The sequence below is a fragment of the Penaeus monodon genome, unplaced genomic scaffold (genome assembly GCF_015228065.2).
Source record: "Penaeus monodon isolate SGIC_2016 unplaced genomic scaffold, NSTDA_Pmon_1 PmonScaffold_3242, whole genome shotgun sequence".
Lineage (NCBI taxonomy): Eukaryota > Metazoa > Arthropoda > Malacostraca > Decapoda > Penaeidae > Penaeus > Penaeus monodon.
The window spans coordinates 5,566-13,335 of NW_023657947.1; the positions used below are offsets into that span (position 1 = coordinate 5,566).

General features: G+C 40.0%; 1 pseudogene; it reads left to right on the plus strand.

The window, feature by feature from the left end:
- Window positions 1–380: 380 nt before the first annotated feature.
- Window positions 381–7,497, plus strand: LOC119570588 (annotated as a pseudogene).
- The last annotated feature ends 273 nt before the right edge of the window (window positions 7,498–7,770 follow it).

Genomic DNA, 7,770 nt, shown 5'->3' on the forward strand with positions numbered 1-7,770 from the left:
GTGGGACTGAAAAACATCTTCACTCAGGGAAACCGTGAAGACAAAACCAGCATCACCCAAGTCTCGTAAAAAGACAGAAACTGTTCAAAGAGTTGCAGGAGTTAAAGAGAGTGGCTTGCAGCAGATACAGAAGGCACCTTGCCACTCGTCACGGAAAGACCGTACAATAAAATTCATCAAGCTTTAGCTCTATTCAATTCCAAAAGTGAATCATTCATGCCCATCATCTTTTTCAAAGAGTGAAAGCAAAAAGTTTTTTCCAGTTCTGAGTTTAGTGGCCAACCCACTTCAACCTCTTTCCCCCCCTGGTTTCCCTTCTGGTGGTGCCCCAGGTACCTTTCCCTTTCCCTCAATCCTGCCTCTTCAGTAGGTCGACCTCGCACTTCTCCAGTACATTCAAGTCATCTGAAAGTAAATCTTCCCAGGTTTTGTAAAAAAGATTTCCCTGGCGCTTTCTAGCGTCTCGTTGACCATAGTGTAGCATCACTCTCCAGTTAGCAGAGTTAGCTCTCGATATCCTAATAACGTCTAACCAGGGTCATATTTATTTAGCCTCTTGTCTCTTTAACTTTTTTTCTCTTTATTGCTTCCTCTTCATAATGGCATCAATTTTCTTCAGCATGAGCGTCAGAACCTGCATATTTGGGCATACATGCGCCTTTCAAACCATTATTCTTTTCTAATGCAATTTTCTTCCTGGACAGGTTAAAAAACTATGGTCATTTCCCAAGCTAACTGCAATTGATGCAAAAAAAACGTGAGATTTTAAGTAAATTTGTTTTCTCCCTGTAAATGAGATTGTGGTGGGGTTTCTCTCCATCAATGTGCTCGCCTGGCCGTAACCAATTAATATTTTATACTAAATATATAGTGATGCTATATGCCCCTGTGACTGTGCATTCTCTGTTGTTCTTGGGTTATTTTTCTTTTGTTTCCTTCCTGTTTTTTCCATTCTGTTTACCATCTGATGTGTTTTTGGATCAACGGGTGTGATGTGCCATGAGCAGGTTCCCATCCTTTAAGTACCACAGAAAAAAAACGGTCTCAGTTAGGCCTAGGTGAATGAATTCCTTATAAAGGCACAACCTTGTGAACTTACCTGGATCATGATGCTTTTTTTCAATACTGTTTAATAATTGGATATGTTTGATGAGTTTTTTTTTAACTAATTAATTTAATTACCTTGACAAAGTGTTGACCAAAAGAATAACTACTTATTCTACTAAAGTTTGGTACCAAAAATTCTTGTTTAAAAGAACTTTCAGAAGTTTTCATCAGAACTTTTACCAGAACCAAAATTGTTTTCTGATCAGCAATATCTTCTAAATGTTGGCTGCCATTCTTTCCTTACAGATGTTTACTAGCAGGTCAGAAGAGGTACGTGAGGAAAGGCGTGGAGAGCCCAAGGTACTAAACCCCACTCCAAAACTAAACCAACAAGAGAAGAAAAAGAAAACCAAAATATGAGGAGTTCAGAAGAAAAAACTCCACGGACAAACCCCGAACATCAGGTCCTTATTCTGAAGACCCCTTATTAGCTATGAAGGATGAGAGTGATATTTCCACTGAAGGGGAAGAAACTAAGAAAGAAAGTTGAGATGAAAGTGAAACACATTTTAGAGGTAATGTTCAACAAGAAGGTTTGAGGGTCCTTTGAAAGCACAGTGTTTGATGTTTCACCAAAACCCAAAAAAAAAACAAAATGGTGAAAATGGAACAGAAACATGAAGTGAAAGCAATTCAAGATTCAAGATCTGCTGAACTATCCCCCCTGCTCTGCTTCAGAACCCAAAAGTGAAGTCCACACCTCTAGCAGAAACAAAAATAAATGAAAAGAAATTAAAGTTTTCATCAGTCAGTGAGCGTAAGGAGCATTTATTAAAAGCAATCATATACATCAGAAAAACAAGACTTACCACAGCAGTCTTTAAAGCCAGTGAAAAAGGTGAGTCTAAAAACTGAGCCTGAGAAGGATGGGGAAAGCACCTAAAAAAGTCCCAAAAATTGAACCACTTAAATCTACTGGTCTTGTAAAACAGGCAGTCACTATCCAAGAAAAAGAAAAGATAAAATTTGGGATCTGAAACCTTTCCCATTTGAACCTGAGCCAGCGAAACCAAGAAGCCAAGAGGACCCCCACCTTCTCATCCAAGCAAGTTTAAGAAGGGGAATTCCTGAGAGTGACTATGATAGTGATTATGAGGGAAAAATAGCACCTAAATGGAAACCTGCAGACAGTGATGCTGAAGAAAATGTTTATGGCAAAGTTCACCAACCACTTGGGAAAGGCAAAGTGTCACACCCCACGTTGGAGAACACCTACACCCCCATCGCTTTTGATCAGCCACCACAATTTGAAGGACCACAAGGCCTAAAATTGATTTTCCCGAATCAGAAACTGGGGCCAGAACGGGATTGCCCACCAGAGATAGTCATTCCAGAGAAGGTAGATATGTAGCACCTCCTGAACCACCAAAGTTGCACCAAAAGAGCCAAAAATTTTCAAGTCGCAGCCACCTAAAAAAGGGAAATTCCTAAGAAGGAACCACTGAAAAAAGAGCCTCCACCTAGATCCCCCATCACCTGTTTGCAGCCTGGTACTCCTCCTGAAGAACTTTATGCTGAATCTAAGCATAAAGAGTCACCATTTCCGAATGCAAAATTTGGGGTTTAGTCAACAAAGATAACAAAGAAAAGCAGACTCTAGTGCTTATCACAAACGCTTTGTTACTATGCAAAAAACAACTAGAGTAATAAATTTACTGATTCTAGGACAGAAGTCAACAGACATCATCTTCCGAAAGGGGAAATCAAGGTCCCACTAAGAGAGAAAACCAAAAGGGAACCCCTACCGGCTTAGAACCTTTCCCATTCACTCCTGATCCACCAAAGCCCAAGAAAGATAGGGGTGTCCCCACCACCAAACCCAGAAAGTTCCAGAAAGGTGAATTTTTACTGGGAGTGACTATGAAAGTGACTATGAAAGTCGTATCCGGCCAAAATGCAACCTCCTGACAGTGATGCTAAAGATCCAAATACACAAAAGTTAGCCACAGTTGAAAATCTGACAGGACACCCTCAAAAACAGAGAGAGAGAACACCAACTCCTCCTAAGTTTTTGATTTTCCACCAAAGAAGGACCTTGGCGTCCATCTGTTGAGAGGGTTGAAATTACTGTAGAGAGTGTTCCAGGCCCAGAGATTTCTAATCCCCAAGGAGGTCCCGAAAAAGGAAATGCAAAAGAAAGTTGTTGTAAAGTCTATTGAGAAACCTCCAGAACGCCCAGTATCACCAGAGCTACCTCCTCCAGGGACTCCACCAGAAGAGGGGTATTATTCAGCAAACTGGTATGTAGTTGATAAAGTAATGTAAAGTCAAGGATTTTACCTCCTCCAATGCAAGAAATGCAGACTTATGAAAAAAAGCCATACACAAAAATTATTGAAAGAACAGAGAAAACATTCACTGAATATTAAGCTAGAAGAAGAAATGAGAATGAAGAAGGAGAAATGGAAAAAAAAACACCACTGGAACTGAGTATGAGCAAGTTCCAAAACGACCTCCTCCCCCAGTTGAAGAAAGCATGTGGTTGTGGAAACAGAAAGATTCATGGACCTGGAACCATTCCCATTCACAGTGGAGGAGCCAAAACCCAAAAAAGAGAAAGGCCCACCTCCACCAAAACCAAAAAAAGTTTTATAAGGAGAGTTTAGGGAGAGTGATTATGAAAGTGATTATGAAGGGAAGGGTAAAACCAAAGTGGAAACCAGCTGATAGTGATGTAGAAGACCCCGAATACACTCCCCGTCAGACCTCCTCCACCCAGAGAACGAAAGTTTCTAAGAGCAGAGACCGAACTCCACTCCTCCATCTAAATTTGATATCCCGCCTACATCAGGTGAACCATTGAGGCCAGTAATTAAACCTATTGATCAGCCTCTTGTGCAAGCATTTAAGGAAACATCTCCAGAAATCATCATTCCAAAGATTGAGGAAAGAAGGTGAGTAAAACTCCAAAAGGGTGTTCCAAAAGCTCCTTCAATAAGGCAAAACAGGAAGAGCCAGAAAGGCCTAAATTCCCAAACTCCTCCCCTACCTGAGCCAGGACCGCAACCTGAAATTGGATATGTTGAAGGTGAACAGCAACTATTGTTCAGGAAGAAGAGGATGCACACATTCGAATGATTAAGAAAAAGATTGAAGCTAAGAAAGGTTTCCAGATAGATATTGATATTACAGTTTATATATGACTTTGTATTTTGAGTCAGAGCTTGAAAAAACAGATACAGAATCAGGAAAGGGGAAGCAATTCCCTAAATTAGAACCATTTCCCTATGAAAACCCGAGCCCCACAGACCAAAACGTGAAAGAGGTCCTCCACCACCGCAGCCAAAGAAATTCTTTAAAGGAGAGTTCAGAGGCAGTGATTACGAAAGTGATTATGACAGCAGGCCGATTTCTCCCAAAATGCTTCCTCCTGATAGTGAAGGGAAGAGCCAATTTTATAGACGAGTTGCACCTCCTGCTGGGGATCCTGGCAAGCGTCGAAGTGAATCTTCAGGCAGGGATCCATCACCCTCCTTCCAAGTTTGATCAACCCCCTCAAATTTGAAGGTCCTCCACGCCCCGTGGTGGAACTTTCAGATATACCAGAAGGGAAAGACGTGAGTCCTTGGAAGATTCTCCATACCCCGGTTCCCTAAGTAGAATTCAACCATTTGATTTGGGAAAATGAAAACAGACACCATCCCCACATTTTTTCATACTACAGATACTGAAACGGGAAACCCGAAGCATTTACACACCTTTATCACCAACCAAAACTGCATTGACAAAAAGTATGCTAAGTCCCGCACAGAGTAAGTGGAAATCAATTCTTTGTTTCTTAAGAATAATTATGAAGCTGCTAATATTTCCATATTATTTTAAAATATTGATATTGAAATTATATTGTTTGACAGTTTTCCCGAACTGATAATTAACTGACATTATAAAAAATTTAACATTATTTCAGAGGTATTAGCCCCAGTTTGAGGACTGCCCCAGACATTCCGCCACAAAGCCCAAAAAAATTTGCGGAGCAGCTAGTGACTGAGGTATTTGCTGCCAGGGAGGGCTCAGTTCCAGCTGAGCCGGCCCGGTGAACCTCCATCCATGCCCGAAGAACCTCAAAAAGCAATCTGTCTCACCAGTCTCCACTGCTGCACCTCCCACTACTGCTGAGGACTTGCAAATGACGTCCAGGGAACCCCAGGCCTATAGGGATGAATCCAGGGTCTCCGAATTTGGTGAGTTACCATTATTTTCTTTTGTTCTTTTCATTTAAAGGGTTTGCATGAAATTTCAGTGGCAGTTGATTTTCAGGGCATTAATGTTGCCAGATGGTTGAAGGTGAAGTTTGTATGTATTGCTGTAAGTTTCTAGATTTTTACAGTCACTATTAGGGACTACATCATATTGATAAGAATTATAAAAAAGGGAAAAAGAATTAGCTCCTCAAATAATAAAAAACCAGTAATATTGAAAGATTTAACATCATGTGTAACAGATGTAGGGGAAATTGATTGCCCCAGTTTAGTTTAGAATACATTAAAAGGTGAGATATATTTAGTGAATTGAATATGATTTTGATATCACAAACAATGTAATAAAAATGTATATATAAAATTTATATGTATTACACAAGAAAAATCTAACAGTCATTTTCTCTGTAAGAATTTTGGAGACAAATCATGTGATGCGTCATATGATATATAGATTAGGGAATTACCACCAAGAAATTTTGGGTGATACCAGCCCGCCCCTGAAATTAGGAGCACTTCTTTTTTCCTCTGGAAGTTTAAAAGGGTTTCTTCCTGTTAAAGTTTATTTGTTATGGAAGTATTTTAGCACATAATGCTTTCTGCTTGTACTTAGGTGATGGATTACCTCACTTTATTTTATTATTCAAATTAGTGCATTAAAATATATATGGCTATAAAGGGGTTTTGGATGGCAGATTATTTCTTTTGCATGTAATATCCCTTTATATGTAAAGCACAGAATGCTCCCCTTGGTATGCATGTAGGTTTACTAATTAAAGGCTTAAGCAACAGTTTCACCTTCTCCTATAGGCACAAAACATTGATCCAGACACGGTCTGATCTACTTCAAATATGACTTGGATATGAATTTGGAGTATTCTACCTGGAGAAGCAAAGAAGTTGGAAAGAAGAAAGAGTTAATGGTGATCGCACCACAGACATCCCTATACCATAATTCCCTGAGAAATCTGGTACTTCCTGCAAATCTGAGATAAGCAGCACCCAAAACAAATGGACACATACAAACACCACAGGAAAACATCCTTGCAAGAAGAGCCCCTCACACACAGGGAAGACTTTATCACAGAGGCTCCAGAAGACCACACTCTCCTCACCATCACTGCAATCAGACATCTCGGAAACAGACCGTGAGTATCAGCAGTATATGGGCAAGATGATTCCTGAATTTGTGCCCAAGAAGCAAGCGCAGTTCCGTCCTATTTCGGGTACCCATACTCAGACAGTGAGGCTGAGTCTGATCACCCAAGTCCAACCAAGATCTCAGAGCCAGTTCATGGTATTGATACAGGCCCCCAAGAGATTTATGCCTTTGGTTCCTGGTGCAGCAGTTCAACCAAGTCAGTACGCCCCATCCCCGATGCTCCAGTGATCCGCTCAGCACTGGTCGCAGAACTGGAGGTATTGGGATATGTGTCCCTACTGGTGGTGTCTTCCCTTCCATCCGCCCGCCTACTAATGCATATGAATGAAAAACTAATTCCTTTGTTAAGTTCTGTATTGCATGATGATAATTTTAAGTTATTTAGATGTCTGTCTCTAAAGCATTGCAGTAGATAAGTGGTAACAAAAATGGATATCAGACATCAGTATTTGGTATGAAAGGAGTTCAGATTACAATGTGCTGAATACATTTGAAACATGCTTTTCCCAATCACAAGAACATGATACTTTAGAAAATTTTTCCATGAATGTTTTTTAGAAGAACACAGAAGCCATAAAACCTTATGCATCCTAACCAAGGTAAAAAGTACATTTAAAAAAAGAAAACCCATGAAATTCATTAAAGTGCATGGCAAATATTATTTTATATTGAAATATAAACAATTTTAAATTATTATTTTCTTTACTTTTTAAACCTATTTGAAGTAACAAATCACAGACAATCTCATATATTTAAATGGATTGTGCTTTGTTTCTTTTCTAAATTATAAGCCTTTGATTTGTAGCTTGCTTAACCAGACTTTGTTTTGTAAGCAAGGCACCCCTCCTGTCTCCACATTGTGTTGCTAACAGCGCACTGTCCCCTCCCCCTCACTTAACAACCCCTGGCATCTCTACCTACCTTCTACAGACCTGGGTCCCCCCTCAGCGCTACCCCCCCTTCCACGCCCTCAAAAACCCCGCCCCTGGTCCTCTTACACAGCCCAAAAGCCCTCCACATTACATCACGTAAGTAAATCCCAACCCATTTACACTGCTCACTTTTAGGTTAAAATAGCAAAGCACTATTACACACGCTACAATTTTAGGATAGATACAAATGCCTTGCAGAAATGGATTTTGGTATCCTGAAGCACTATAGCCCAACTGGTGATACCCACATTGAGAATGAATTTGTTTTCTAGAAGGATTTTAATATTAAGTTGAGTTAAGGTGTATGTTGTAGATGACTGAATTTTTGCAAGCTGAAAGGGTTTTTCCATATATTTTACTTAATCTGACATTT